Source organism: Ranitomeya variabilis, chromosome 4, assembly GCF_051348905.1.
Source record: "Ranitomeya variabilis isolate aRanVar5 chromosome 4, aRanVar5.hap1, whole genome shotgun sequence".
Lineage (NCBI taxonomy): Eukaryota > Metazoa > Chordata > Amphibia > Anura > Dendrobatidae > Ranitomeya > Ranitomeya variabilis.
Window position 1 is genome coordinate 324,307,157 of NC_135235.1, and position 13,413 is coordinate 324,320,569.

Genomic DNA, 13,413 nt, shown 5'->3' on the forward strand with positions numbered 1-13,413 from the left:
GCCTACTAACGGTGTCTGCCCCTCCCTGGTGTTGTCCTCAACTGAATAAAGCTGTGCTTCAACCTTCTGTTCCAAATTAAGATTTTTAAAAAAGAAATTGGGTGTTTAGGGCCTACTAACGGTGTCTGCCCCTCCCTGGTGTTGTCCTCAACTGAATAAAGCTGTGCTTCAACCTTCTGTTCCAAATTAAGATTTTTAAAAAAGAAATTGGGTGTTTAGGGCCTACTAACGGTGTCTGCCCCTCCCTGGTGTTGTCCTCAACTGAATAAAGCTGTGCTTCAACCTTCTGGCTCTTATTAACTGCTGTTTTTTAAAAGATTGGTGGTTCCGGCCTACTAACGGTGTCTGCCCTTCCCTGGTGTTGTCCTCAACTGAATAAAGCTGTGCTTCAACCTTCTGTTCCAAATTAAGATTTTTAAAAAAGAAATTGGGTGTTTAGGGCCTACTAACGGTGTCTGCCCCTCCCTGGTGTTGTCCTCAACTGAATAAAGCTGTGCTTCAACCTTCTGTTCCAAATTAAGATTTTTAAAAAAGAAATTGGGTGTTTAGGGCCTACTAACGGTGTCTGCCCCTCCCTGGTGTTGTCCTCAACTGAATAAAGCTGTGCTTCAACCTTCTGGCTCTTATTAACTGCTGTTTTTTAAAAGAATGGTGGTTCCGGCCTACTAACGGTGTCTGCCCCTCCCTGGTGTTGTCCTCAACTGAATAAAGCTGTGCTTCAACCTTCTGTTCCAAATTAAGATTTTTAAAAAAGAAATTGGGTGTTTAGGGCCTACTAACGGTGTCTGCCCCTCCCTGGTATTGTCCTCAACTGAATAAAGCTGTGCTTCAACCTTCTGTTCCAAATTAAGATTTTTAAAAAAGAAATTGGGTGTTTAGGGCCTACTAACGGTGTCTGCCCCTCGCTGGTGTTGTCCTCAACTGAATAAAGCTGTGCTTCAACCTTCTGTTCCAAATTAAGATTTTTAAAAAAGAAATTGGGTGTTTAGGGCCTACTAACGGTGTCTGCCCCTCCCTGGTGTTGTCCTCAACTGAATAAAGCTGTGCTTCAACCTTCTGGCTCTTATTAACTGCTGTTTTTTAAAAGATTGGTGGTTCCGGCCTACTAACGGTGTCTGCCCCTCCCTGGTGTTGTCCTCAACTGAATAAAGCTGTGCTTCAACCTTCTGTTCCAAATTAAGATTTTTAAAAAAGAAATTGGGTGTTTAGGGCCTACTAACAGTGTCTGCCCCTCCCTGGTGTTGTCCTCAACTGAATAAAGCTGTGCTTCAACCTTCTGTTCCTGATTAAGATTTAAAAAAAAAAATAATGTTTAGAGCCTACTAACGGTGTCTGCCCCTCCCTGGTGTTGTCCTCAACTGAATAAAGCTGTGCTTCAACCTTCTGTTCCAAATTAAGATTTGTAAAAAAGAAATTGGGTGTTTAGGGCCTACTAACGGTGTCTGCCCCTCCCTGGTGTTGTCCTCAACTGAATAAAGCTGTGCTTCAACCTTCTGTTCCAAATTAAGATTTTTAAAAAATAAATTGGGTGTTTAGGGCCTACTAACGGTGTCTGCCCCTCCCTGGTGTTGTCCTCAACTGAATAAAGCTGTGCTTCAACCTTCTGGCTTTTATTAACTGCTGTTTTTTAAAAGATTGGTGGTTCCGGCCTACTAACGGTGTCTGCCCCTCCCTGGTGTTGTCCTCAACTGAATAAAGCTGTGCTTCAACCTTCTGGCTCTTATTAACTGCTGTTTTTTAAAAGAATGGTGGTTCCGGCCTACTAACGGTGTCTGCCCCTCCCTGGTGTTGTCCTCAACTGAATAAAGCTGTGCTTCAACCTTCTGTTCCAAATTAAGATTTTTAAAAAATAAATTGGGTGTTTAGGGCCTACTAACGGTGTCTGCCTCTCCCTGGTGTTGTCCTCAACTGAATAAAGCTGTGCTTCAACCTTCTGTTCCAAATTAAGATTTTTAAAAAAGAAATTGGGTGTTTAGGGCCTACTAACGGTGTCTGCCCCTCCCTGGTGTTGTCCTCAACTGAATAAAGCTGTGCTTCAACCTTCTGTTCCAAATTAAGATTTTTAAAAAATAAATTGGGTGTTTAGGGCCTACTAACGGTGTCTGCCCCTCCCTGGTGTTGTCCTCAACTGAATAAAGCTGTGCTTCAACCTTCTGTTCCAAATTAAGATTTTTAAAAAAGAAATTGGGTGTTTAGGGCCTACTAACGGTGTCTGCCCCTCCCTGGTGTTGTCCTCAACTGAATAAAGCTGTGCTTCAACCTTCTGTTCCTGATTAAGATTTAAAAAAAAAAAATAATGTTTAGAGCCTACTAACGGTGTCTGCCCCTCCCTGGTGTTGTCCTCAACTGAATAAAGCTGTGCTTCAACCTTCTGTTCCAAATTAAGATTTGTAAAAAAGAAATTGGGTGTTTAGGGCCTACTAACGGTGTCTGCCCCTCCCTGGTGTTGTCCTCAACTGAATAAAGCTGTGCTTCAACCTTCTGTTCCAAATTAAGATTTTTTAAAAAGAAATTGGGTGTTTAGGGCCTACTAACGGTGTCTGCCCCTCCCTGGTGTTGTCCTCAACTGAATAAAGCTGTGCTTCAACCTTCTGGCTCTTATTAACTGCTGTTTTTTAAAAGATTGGTGGTTCCGGCCTACTAACGGTGTCTGTCCCTCCCTGGTGTTGTCCTCAACTGAATAAAGCTGTGCTTCAACCTTCTGGCTCTTATTAACTGCTGTTTTTTAAAAGAATGGTGGTTCCGGCCTACTAACGGTGTCTGCCCCTCCCTGGTGTTGTTCTCAACTGAATAAAGCTGTGCTTCAACCTTCTGTTCCAAATTAAGATTTTTAAAAAATAAATTGGGTGTTTAGGGCCTACTAACGGTGTCTGCCCCTCCCTGGTGTTGTCCTCAACTGAATAAAGCTGTGCTTCAACCTTCTGTTCCAAATTAAGATTTTTAAAAAAGAAATTGGGTGTTTAGGGCCTACTAACGGTGTCTGCCCCTCCCTGGTGTTGTCCTCAACTGAATAAAGCTGTGCTTCAACCTTCTGGCTCTTATTAACTGCTGTTTTTTAAAAGATTGGTGGTTCCGGCCTACTAACGGTGTCTGCCCCTCCCTGGTGTTGTCCTCAACTGAGTAAAGCTGTGCTTCAACCTTCTGTTCCAAATTAAGATTTTTAAAAAAGAAATTGGGTGTTTAGGGCCTACTAACGGTGTCTGCCCCTCCCTGGTGTTGTCCTCAACTGAATAAAGCTGAGCTTCAACCTTCTGGCTTTTGGCCTACAGTAGCAGATATTAAACTGCATTTGGCCTATTAGTGTGTTTGGGCCCTTAAAACAGTGTCTGCTGCTCCTGGGTTTGCTACTCCACTCAACAAAGCAATGCCGCCTGTTTAGTCCTGTTACCAATTTTGAACTGCATTTAGCCTACTTTATTCTTTGGCCCTATATCTGTTTCCTCCTCATCCTGCCCACTGCCCAGCCACTGCTACATGAGTCTGCTGGTACATTGACCTAGACCACTACATTCCCCTTGCACTCTACACAGCCAGAATCTGACCCTGCTGAAAGTCAGGTTCCCCTTCCCGCATGTTATACCACCTTACACAGGGACAAAGAGGAAGGTGCAGATGAAAGTGCAGGTTCCTTCATCAGGTGGGGGGGCATACTCGTTGGCGACGTCACTGGCACAGGGCCCCTCAGAGTACGCAAAAGTGTCGCTGCTGGTGGGAGGCACCCCTGCCATGCAAACACACATCGCTGTACTTTGAGGGGCCCTGTGCCAGTGCCAATGCGAACGAGTGGCCCCCCCCTGCTTGCTCAGGATCACAGCACTTGCAACGTTGAAATACTTACCTCTCCCTGCTCCACCGCCGTGACGTAGTCCACGTTTCCTGGGCCCACTAAAACCTTGAACCAGCCCTACCCCCCACAACGTTTGCCAAATGACCCCCAATTTCCAGTGCCCAACTATTATTATAAAGTTAATTAAGATTGACAAGCTTCAGAAAACAAGAATGGATGTTTTTGGCATTAAAATGGGCACTGTAGGTGTTTTCCTGGCCTCCACTCACTGCCGACTATGCTTCCCCATTGACTTGCATTGGGTTTCGTGTTTCGGTCGATCCCCGACTTTTAGCGATAATCGGCCGACTGCACTCGACTCGACTCTGGACTAAGTCGGGTTTCACAAAACCCGACTCGATCTTAAAAAAATGAAAGTCGCTCAACCCTAGTGACAACTTATTGATCGGTAGGAGTCCAATTGCTGGGATTAGCCCTGATTGACAGAATGTGGAACATGTATTTCTAATAGTATTTAGTGGCAGTGCACAAGCTCAACCGCCATTCTATTCATTTTCTATGTTGTTGCTGAGTGATGCATTCAGTTATTTTTTTTAGCAGTGCCATAGAGAATAAATGGAGCAGAGGTTGGGTGTTAGAGCTGCCCTACATTTTGTAGCTGAGATAAAAGTTTCCTGTTCTGGTTATCGATATGGGTAAAATGTAATTTTACACCCCCATCAGCATGCTATCACTAGTGATGAGCGAGTGTGCTCATTACTCAAGTTTTCTGAGCATGCTTGGGCGTTCTCTGAGGAATTTTGGGTGTGCTTGTAGACTGTGTTTTTGTCTCCGCAGCTGCATTATTTGCAGCAAATCATGCAGCTGCAGAGACAAAAACATAATCTATGAGCACGCCCAAAATACTCAGAGAACACCCGAGCATGCTCGGACAACTCGAGTAACGAGCACACTCACTCATAACTAATTATTACCTATTATTTAGAGAGATGAAACCTTATTTTCTCTGGATAAACCTTATAAGTTAAACAGTTTGCCTTGTTAGCAAATAAAAACAGTTTTGAGCCATCCAGAAAATAACATATATACTATGTTAAACCTACTTTTTTTTAAATAGGAGCCTATGGGTGAAAATTAGTGATGGTGTTCATCATAGGCATTTGTCACAGCCATCGTGGAAAAGAACATGCACTTTGAACTTGAAATTTCCCCAGATGTTAGATACAAGATTACTAGAGTTGAGGAAAGTTTTCAAAATTCTGTTCGGATTACGATCGGCGGCGAATATTGTATTTGCAATATTTGCTGAACGTCATTGTAATCAATTGAAGTAGAAATGACCGAATGTGTTCGGAACCGATCGTCAAACATTAATTTGGCACGAACAGGGTACCAATATGGCACAAATATGGCAAATTCAGATTCGATGATCAGTTCCGAACATATTCGCTCAACTCTAGAGATTACCAGGCTCTAAAAATAGTACAATTTTATGATACTCTGTCATAGTATGCCTATGCTATATGTATCTCTGTGTGGATACTAAGTAGTTTTGATTTGAGTTTTAGCTTCTCAAGGGTATTCCTATTATGTTGTGACATTTATAAAAAGCTAAGGGTGGACACATCTTTTTTTCCCTAACATCTTACACCACACATCACAAGATATTATTATACATTTATTATTATTATACATTTTTTATAGCGCCATATATTCCATGGCGCTTTACATGTGATAAGGGCTCAAATATAGACAAATACAATAAATATGAGCAAAAAACAAGGCACTAACAGGTACAGAAGGAGGGAGGACCCTGCCCACGAGGGGTCACAGTCTGCAGGGGATATGATATTTAGAGACAAGTTTGTGATGTATGACGTTTGTTAGTGCCAGTGTGCTGACTCTGATGCTGAAGTCATTGTATTTAACCATAGTTTACATAATAAAAAATATATAGGGGCCATCATTATGACTAAAGTTGTGGACTTTCTAGACTACAATGCAGCAAATTCATTAAAAAAGCACGCCCATCAAAGTTTTTATTCTCTTATTAAATTGCAGTCATCATATTCTATAGCACTGTCCACTTACAATTGCTCATTTTGCCCTTCTACTTAACTAATTCATCTTTTTTTTCTGTTCTATGATGACACAGAAAAAAACAAGAAAAATGGAAGTATATGTTTATATCTTTATTGAATGTATACAAAATTTAAAATTCCTAAAAAATATACACAGGGAAGTGACAAAGAGACCCTGCATATCAAGATTGGCAGAATAAATATAAATGTGCCAGAAGTTCTATGCGTAATAGGTTGGTAAAAGCAAATATATAGTTATTATACAAAGTATATATAAAGAGTAGAATTATATAAAAAAATTTACAAGATCAGAGAATATTACTGATATATTATCCATGTTAGACGGATTTTACATAATATTACACAGACTGTGTACTCACAGTATCACCCATCATTCACAATGCATTCATCCTGCTAAATTACTTATTAGGACCCATAACTTAATATATCTCTCGATTTGACTCAACATAACTAATGTTGTCGAGTGATATCTAAGGGGATTATGTTGACGCCTCCCTCATAATTACCCAGATCTATTCTAATCGATTACATTGAATTATAAAGGTCCCATTCACAGTTACAAGGATTACGTATTATACCTCCATATCTTACCAAAATGTTGGGCATCCAATATTGATGGTAAATTGGAAATATTTAGATAGATATCAATAGGAAGATATACATATTTTAAAATAAACTAATACACTGTGTGCAGAATTATTAGGCAAGTTGTATTTTGATCACATGATACTTTTTATACAAGTTGTCCTACTTCAAGCTGTTCAGGCTTGAGAGCCAACTACCTATAAAGTAAATCAGGTGATGTGCATCTCTGTAATGAGGAGGGGTGTTTTCTAATGACATCAAAACCCTATATAAGGTGTGCTTAATTATTATGCAACTTCCTTTCCTTTGGCAAAATGGGTCAGAAGAGAGATTTAACGGGCTCTGAAAAGTCCAAAATTGTGAGATGTCTTGCAGAGGGATGCAGCAGTCTTGAAATTGCCAAACTTTTGAAGCGTGATCACCAAACAATCAAGCATTTCATGGCAAATAGCCAACAGGGTAGCAAGAAGCGTGTTGGGCAAAAAAGGCGCAAAATAACTGCCCATGAATTTAGGAAAATCAAGCGTGAAGCTGCCAAGATGCCATTTACCACCAGTTTTGCCATATTTCAGAGCTGCAACGTTACTGGAGTAACAAAAAGCACAAGGTGTGCGATACTCAGGGACATGGCCATGGTAAGGAAGGCTGAAAAATGACCACCTTTGAACAAGAAACATAAGATAAAACGTCAAGACTGGGCCAAGAAATATCTTAAGACTGACTTTTCAAAGGTTTTATGAACTGATGAAATGAGAGTGACTCTTGATGGGCCAGATGGATGGGCCAGAGGCTGGATCAGTAAAGGGCAGAGAGCTCCACTCTGACTCAGATGCCAGCAAGGTGGAGGTGGGGTAACGGTATGGGCTGGTATCATCAAAGATGTTGGGACCTTTTTCAGTTGAAGATGGAGTGAAGCTCAACTCCCAGACCTACTGTTAGGGTTGGCGGAACGCACCGAATATATTTATTAGATGGGATAGGTGCATTCGCAACCCGGGATCCACCGTGCAGGAAAGAACCTGCTGCTAAGTAAGGTGGCGAAGCAAATTAGAATAAATGAACTCTGTTACTTCACAGAGCCCGTAGTAAAGAGAATGCTGTGCCCTGTTTAGCTCACAGGGGACACAGCTACTGTGTAGAGCCGACAGTGGTCATGTAGTCCAACCAACTCGCAGCTCCTCTCCGGTGGAGCCAGAATTCTATCGGCTATTAGCCAGCCCTGAATTCACACATAAACTCCTCGCCGGAGGTGCCAGCATTCTAGGGGCTTATTTCAGCCGGGTTCCTGACTGCATACACAAAACTCCTCGCCGGAGGTGCCAGCATTCTAGGGGCTTATTTCAGCCGGGTTCCTGACCACTCACATGACCACACTGGCGCTGAGCTCATACATATTTGACACTAGCGCATGGCCGTGCGGTCATGAGAACCTTATATAGCTGCAGCACCTACAGGACCTTTCAATAAGGACCAATGGAAGGCTGCCACAGAACTTGATCAGGTACAGGACCTTCCTGGAGGACCAATGGAAGTTGCTGCAGTACCTGAGCATGTGACCCTTGATCTCCACTGAGAGATCTTACCCTGGGCATGCTCAGTGTGTGCAAAGCAGGACTTAGTGCCAGAAAAGCCTGCTCACCGCAGATCAGTGCAGGGTACAATAGCAGAGCCTGGAGAGGCAGCAGTAACCCTTTGCACAGTATCAGACTCAGTGAGACGCTGGGACCGACGTCTCCGCTGAGCAGGCTCCACTGCAGCCGATGCAGAATGGGAGACCGCAGCAGACACGGCTCGAGATTCCCCCTGTGCAGCAGCAGGAACTCAACTCCTAACACCTACTGCCAGTTTCTGGAAGACAACTTATTCAAGCAGTGGTAGAGAAGAAGTTGGTATTGTTCAAGAAAAACATGATTTTCATGCAGGACCGTGCTCCATCACATGCCTCCAACTACTCCACAGCGTGGCTGGCCAGTAAAGGTCTCAAAGAAGAAAAAATAATGACATGGCCCCCTTGTTCACCTGATCTGAACCCCATAGAGAACCTGTGGTCCCTCATAAAATTTGATATCTACAGGGAGGGAAAACAGTCCACCTCTCGGAACAGTGTCTGGGAGGCTGTGGTGGCTGCTGCACGAAATGTTGATCGTAAACAGGTCAAGCAACTGACAGAATCTATGGATGGAAGGCTGTTGAGAGTCATCATAAAGAAAGGTGGCTTTATTGGTCACTAATAGTGTTGACCGATACCTTCCGATATTTGAAAGTATCGGTATCGGATAGTATCGGCCGATATCTGAAAAATATCGGATATTGCCTATACCGATACCCGATACCAATACAAGTCAATGGGACACAAATAGCGGAAGTGATCCTGGATGGTTCCCAGGGTCTGAAGGAAAGGAAACTCTCCTGCAGGCCCTGGGATCCATATTCATGTGTAAAATAAAGAATAAAAATAAAAAATAGGGATATACTCACCCTCGGAAGCGCCCTGGTTGTAACCGCTGCAACCAGCAGCCTCCGATCCTAAGAATGAGCGCATGAAGGACCTTCGATGACGTCGCGGCTTGTGATTGGTCGCGTGACCACTCATGTGACCGCTCACGCGACCAATCACAAGCCGCGACGTCATCGAAGGTCCTTCACGCGCTCATTCTTAGGAACGGAGGCTGCCGGTTGCAGCGGTTACAACCAGGGCGCGTCCGAGGGTGAGTATATCCATATTTTTTATTTTTATTCTTTATTTTACACATGAATATGCATTCCGATCCCGATTCCCGATATCTCAAAAATATCGGAACTCGGTATCGGAATTCTGATACCGCAAATATCGGCCGATACCCGATACTTGCGGTATCGGAATGCTCAACACTAGTCACTAATTTTCAGGGGTTTTGTTTTTCAAGTCAGAAATGTTTATTTCTAAATTTTGTGCAGTTATTTTGGTTTACCTGGTGAAAATAAACAAGTGAGATGGGAATATATTTGGTTTTTATTAAGTCGTCTAATAATTCTGTACAATAATTGTTACCTGCACAAACAGATACCCTCCTAAGATAGTCAAATCTAAATAAAACCCACTCCAACTTCCAAAAATATTAAGCTTTAATATTTATGAGTCTTCTGGGTTGATTGAGAACATAGTTGTTGATCAATAATAAAAATAATCCTATAAAATACAACTTGCCGAATAATTTTGCACACAGTGTATTTGTCCAATAGATAATGGAAATCTCACAAAAAACAACCAAAATTAACATTTCCATTGAGTCCATATGGGTGGACAAACATGGACTACGATAGAAGGAACTTAAGGGATAGAAAATTTGCCAATAGAAATCAGAAATGGTGATCTTGACACAATACTCTTGAAGAAAGAGAATGAGTGGATCTTTAGGCTTCATGCTGTTAACTCGCATGAACTCAATGAAAATTTTAATTTTGGTTGTTTTTTTGTGAGATAGCCATTTAATATATAATGGACAATTATGATTTGTATTGTAAAATGTGTAGAATCTTCATATCTTAGTACATAATCGGGTTCTTGTGGGTCACAGCTGTGATTACATTCTCTATAGCTGTGATCTAATATTCATCCATAAAGGATGTATGAGAATTCTATGTTTTAGTATAACAATTAGTGTTGAGCGATACCGTCCGGTACTTGAAAGTATCGGTATCGGAAAGTATCGGCCGATACCGGCCGATACCGGCAAAGTATCGGATCTAATCCGATACCGATACCAATACAAGTCAATGGGACACCAAGTATCGGACGGTATCCTGTATGGTTCCCAGGGTCTGAAGGAGAGGAAACTCTCCTTCAGGCCCTGGGATCCATATCAATGTGTAAAAGAAAGAATTAAAATAAAAAATAGGGATATACTCACCCTCTGACGCGCCCTGGACTTTACCGCCGTAACCGGGAGCCGTTGTACCTAAGAATGCGCGCTTGAAGGGCCTTAGATGACTTCACGGCGCTCTGATTGGTCAGTAGCAGTCGCGTGACAGCTACGTGACCAATCACAAAGCCGTGACGTCACCTAAGGTCTTTCAAGCGCTTGAAATACCTTAGAAGACGTCCGCAGCTTCTGATTGGTCCTTTAGCGGTCGCGTGACCGCTACGCGACCAATCACAAAGCAGTGACGTCACCTAAGGTCTTTCAAGTGCTTGAAATTCCGATACCGAGTTCCGATATTTTTGAGATATCGGGAATCGGGATCGGAATGCATATTCATGTGTAAAATAAAGAATAAAAATAAAAAATATGGATATACTCACCCTCGGACGCGCCCTGGTTGTAACCAATCAGAGCGCCCTTCAAGCGCGCATTTTTAGGTACAACGGCTCCCGTTACGGCGGTAAAGTCCAGGCTGCGTCGGAGAGGTGAGTATATCCCTATTTTTTATTTTAATTCTTTCTTTTACACATTGATATTAATCCCAATACCGATTCCCGATACCACAAAAGTATCGGATCTCGGTATCGGAATTCCGATACCCGCAAGTATCGTCCGATACCCGATACTTGCGGTATCGGAATGCTCAACATTAATAACAATTAGAAAGAAAGGTTACATTTTATTTATTCACGCTTTCCTTCTTTTTCCTTTTCCTTTAGTTTACAGTCTTGTTGGTGGTGTACACCTATGTGAATAAATGTCCAATGAGATATGACAACTTTGTTATTGTAAATCATTACAAGGGATAGAACACTTATATGTTGAGTGGTTGAAAAAGTAGGGCTTGTTTAGCTTAGAAACAAGACGCCTCAGACGAGATCTCATTTATATGTATAAGTATATGTGTGTCCAGTACAAAACACTGGCATATGACTTATTCCTTCCAAATACCATACTAAGGACCAGGGGGCACTCATTGCAGGGGTAAAGAAATGCGATTCCGGCACCTAACCAGGAAAGGGTTCTTTACTGTCAGATCGGTCAGAATGTTAAATGTTCTACCACAAGAGGAAGCAATGGTAGACACTAATAGATTTTGAAAAATGGTTGGATGATTTCCTCAGTTCACATAGCATTGTGGGTTATAGATAATTTAGTGACAAGACATGTATAATTGGTGAAAAAGGTGGTACTTGGTGAACCTAGGTCTTTTTTTCAACCAATTTAATTTTGTAGCTACAATAAAAACTTTGATGGGAGTGCTTCTTTAGGTGGCACATATCTAATATATAAAGCTGAATGTGTGTGTGTATGTGTGTTTGTGTGTATGTCCAGGATTCGCATCTGCACCATCGCAGCTACAGCTACAAAATTTTGCCCAGTCACACGTCTGGACCCTGAGAGCGTTATAGGCTATGTTGTGAGGTGAAATTTTAACCCCGCACGTTCCAATTCACCAATTTTTCCCCTATCTACATAATGGGGAAAAAGTGAAAGGAAAAGTGTTGGAGGCAAATTGACAGCTGCCAGATGTGAACAAGGGGGACTTAAAGAGTGAGAGCGATGGTGCCAAAGAGTATATACCGTACAGTTGCTAAGGTGGGGCCCCGACATGGGATACTCACCACACACGGGGATATGAACACACACACAAAATCCGCCACACACTACCACGTGCTTAAACACATATCACCCTCAGCACACATTTCACCACACATACACCAACCTCGCCACATAAAAGTCGAAACACAAAAGTTGCCGCTCAAAACTCGCCACGCGCAAAACTCGCCACATGCAAAACTAGGCTCACGCAAAACTCTCCACACGTGCAAAACTCATCTCATGGAATACTTGCCACACGCAAAACTTGCACACGAGGAAAAATTGCCACATGCACAAAAGTTGCAACACATGCAAAAGTTGCCTCACACAAAACTTGCACATACTCAAAACACACCACACATAAAATTCGCCACGCGCAAAACTCGCCATGCGCAATACTTGCTGCACACTACTTGCTACACTAACCTGTCACATGCAACTCGACACACAAAAAGTTGCTACACGCATGTCGCCACACAAAACTCATCTTACAAAAGTTGCTACATGCATGTAGCCACATGCAACTCAACACAAACAACGTGACACATGAAACTCGCCCTAAAACACACACAGATCTGGTATTATCCTTCAAAAATAAATTAATTAATAAGCAGACAAACTACAAGAGCAACATGTGTACCATATAGGAAATACGGCAGCTGTCAGTCACATGACCTGTCTATTATGTGCATGTTTGAGCTAATATATACTGCCAGGGGGAGGGCTTCCTGTTGGCTGGGGATTTATCAGGCTGCCAATTTAGCTTACAAATACTGAGGTAAAAATACTGAGCAAATAACGTGTGAATGAGGTCTAATACAGGAGGATATGACACACAGATATATACTATATACAGGAGGAGATAACACACAGGTATATACTACATACAGGGGAGATGACACACAGGTATATACTATATACAGGTGGAGATGACATACAGGTATATACTATATACAGGAGGAGATGACACACACATATATACTATATACAGGAGGAGATGACACACAGATATATACTATATACAGGAGAAGATGACACACAGGTGTATACTATATACAGGAGGAGATGACACAGGTATATACTATATAAAAGAGGAGATGACATACAGGTACATACTATATACAGGAGGAGATGACACACAGGTATATACTATATACAGGGGAGATGACACACAGGTATATACTATATACAGGAGAAGATGACACACATATATACTATATACAGAAGGAGATGACATACAGGTATATACTATATAAAAGAGGAGATGACACATACAGTTATATGAAAAAGTTTGCGCACCCCTATTAATCTTAAGCTTAATGTTTTATAAAAATAGTTTTTTTACCACAGCTATTTCAGTTTCATATATCTAATAACTGATGGACACAGTAATGTTTCTGCCTTGAAATGAGGTTTATTGTACTAACAGAAAATG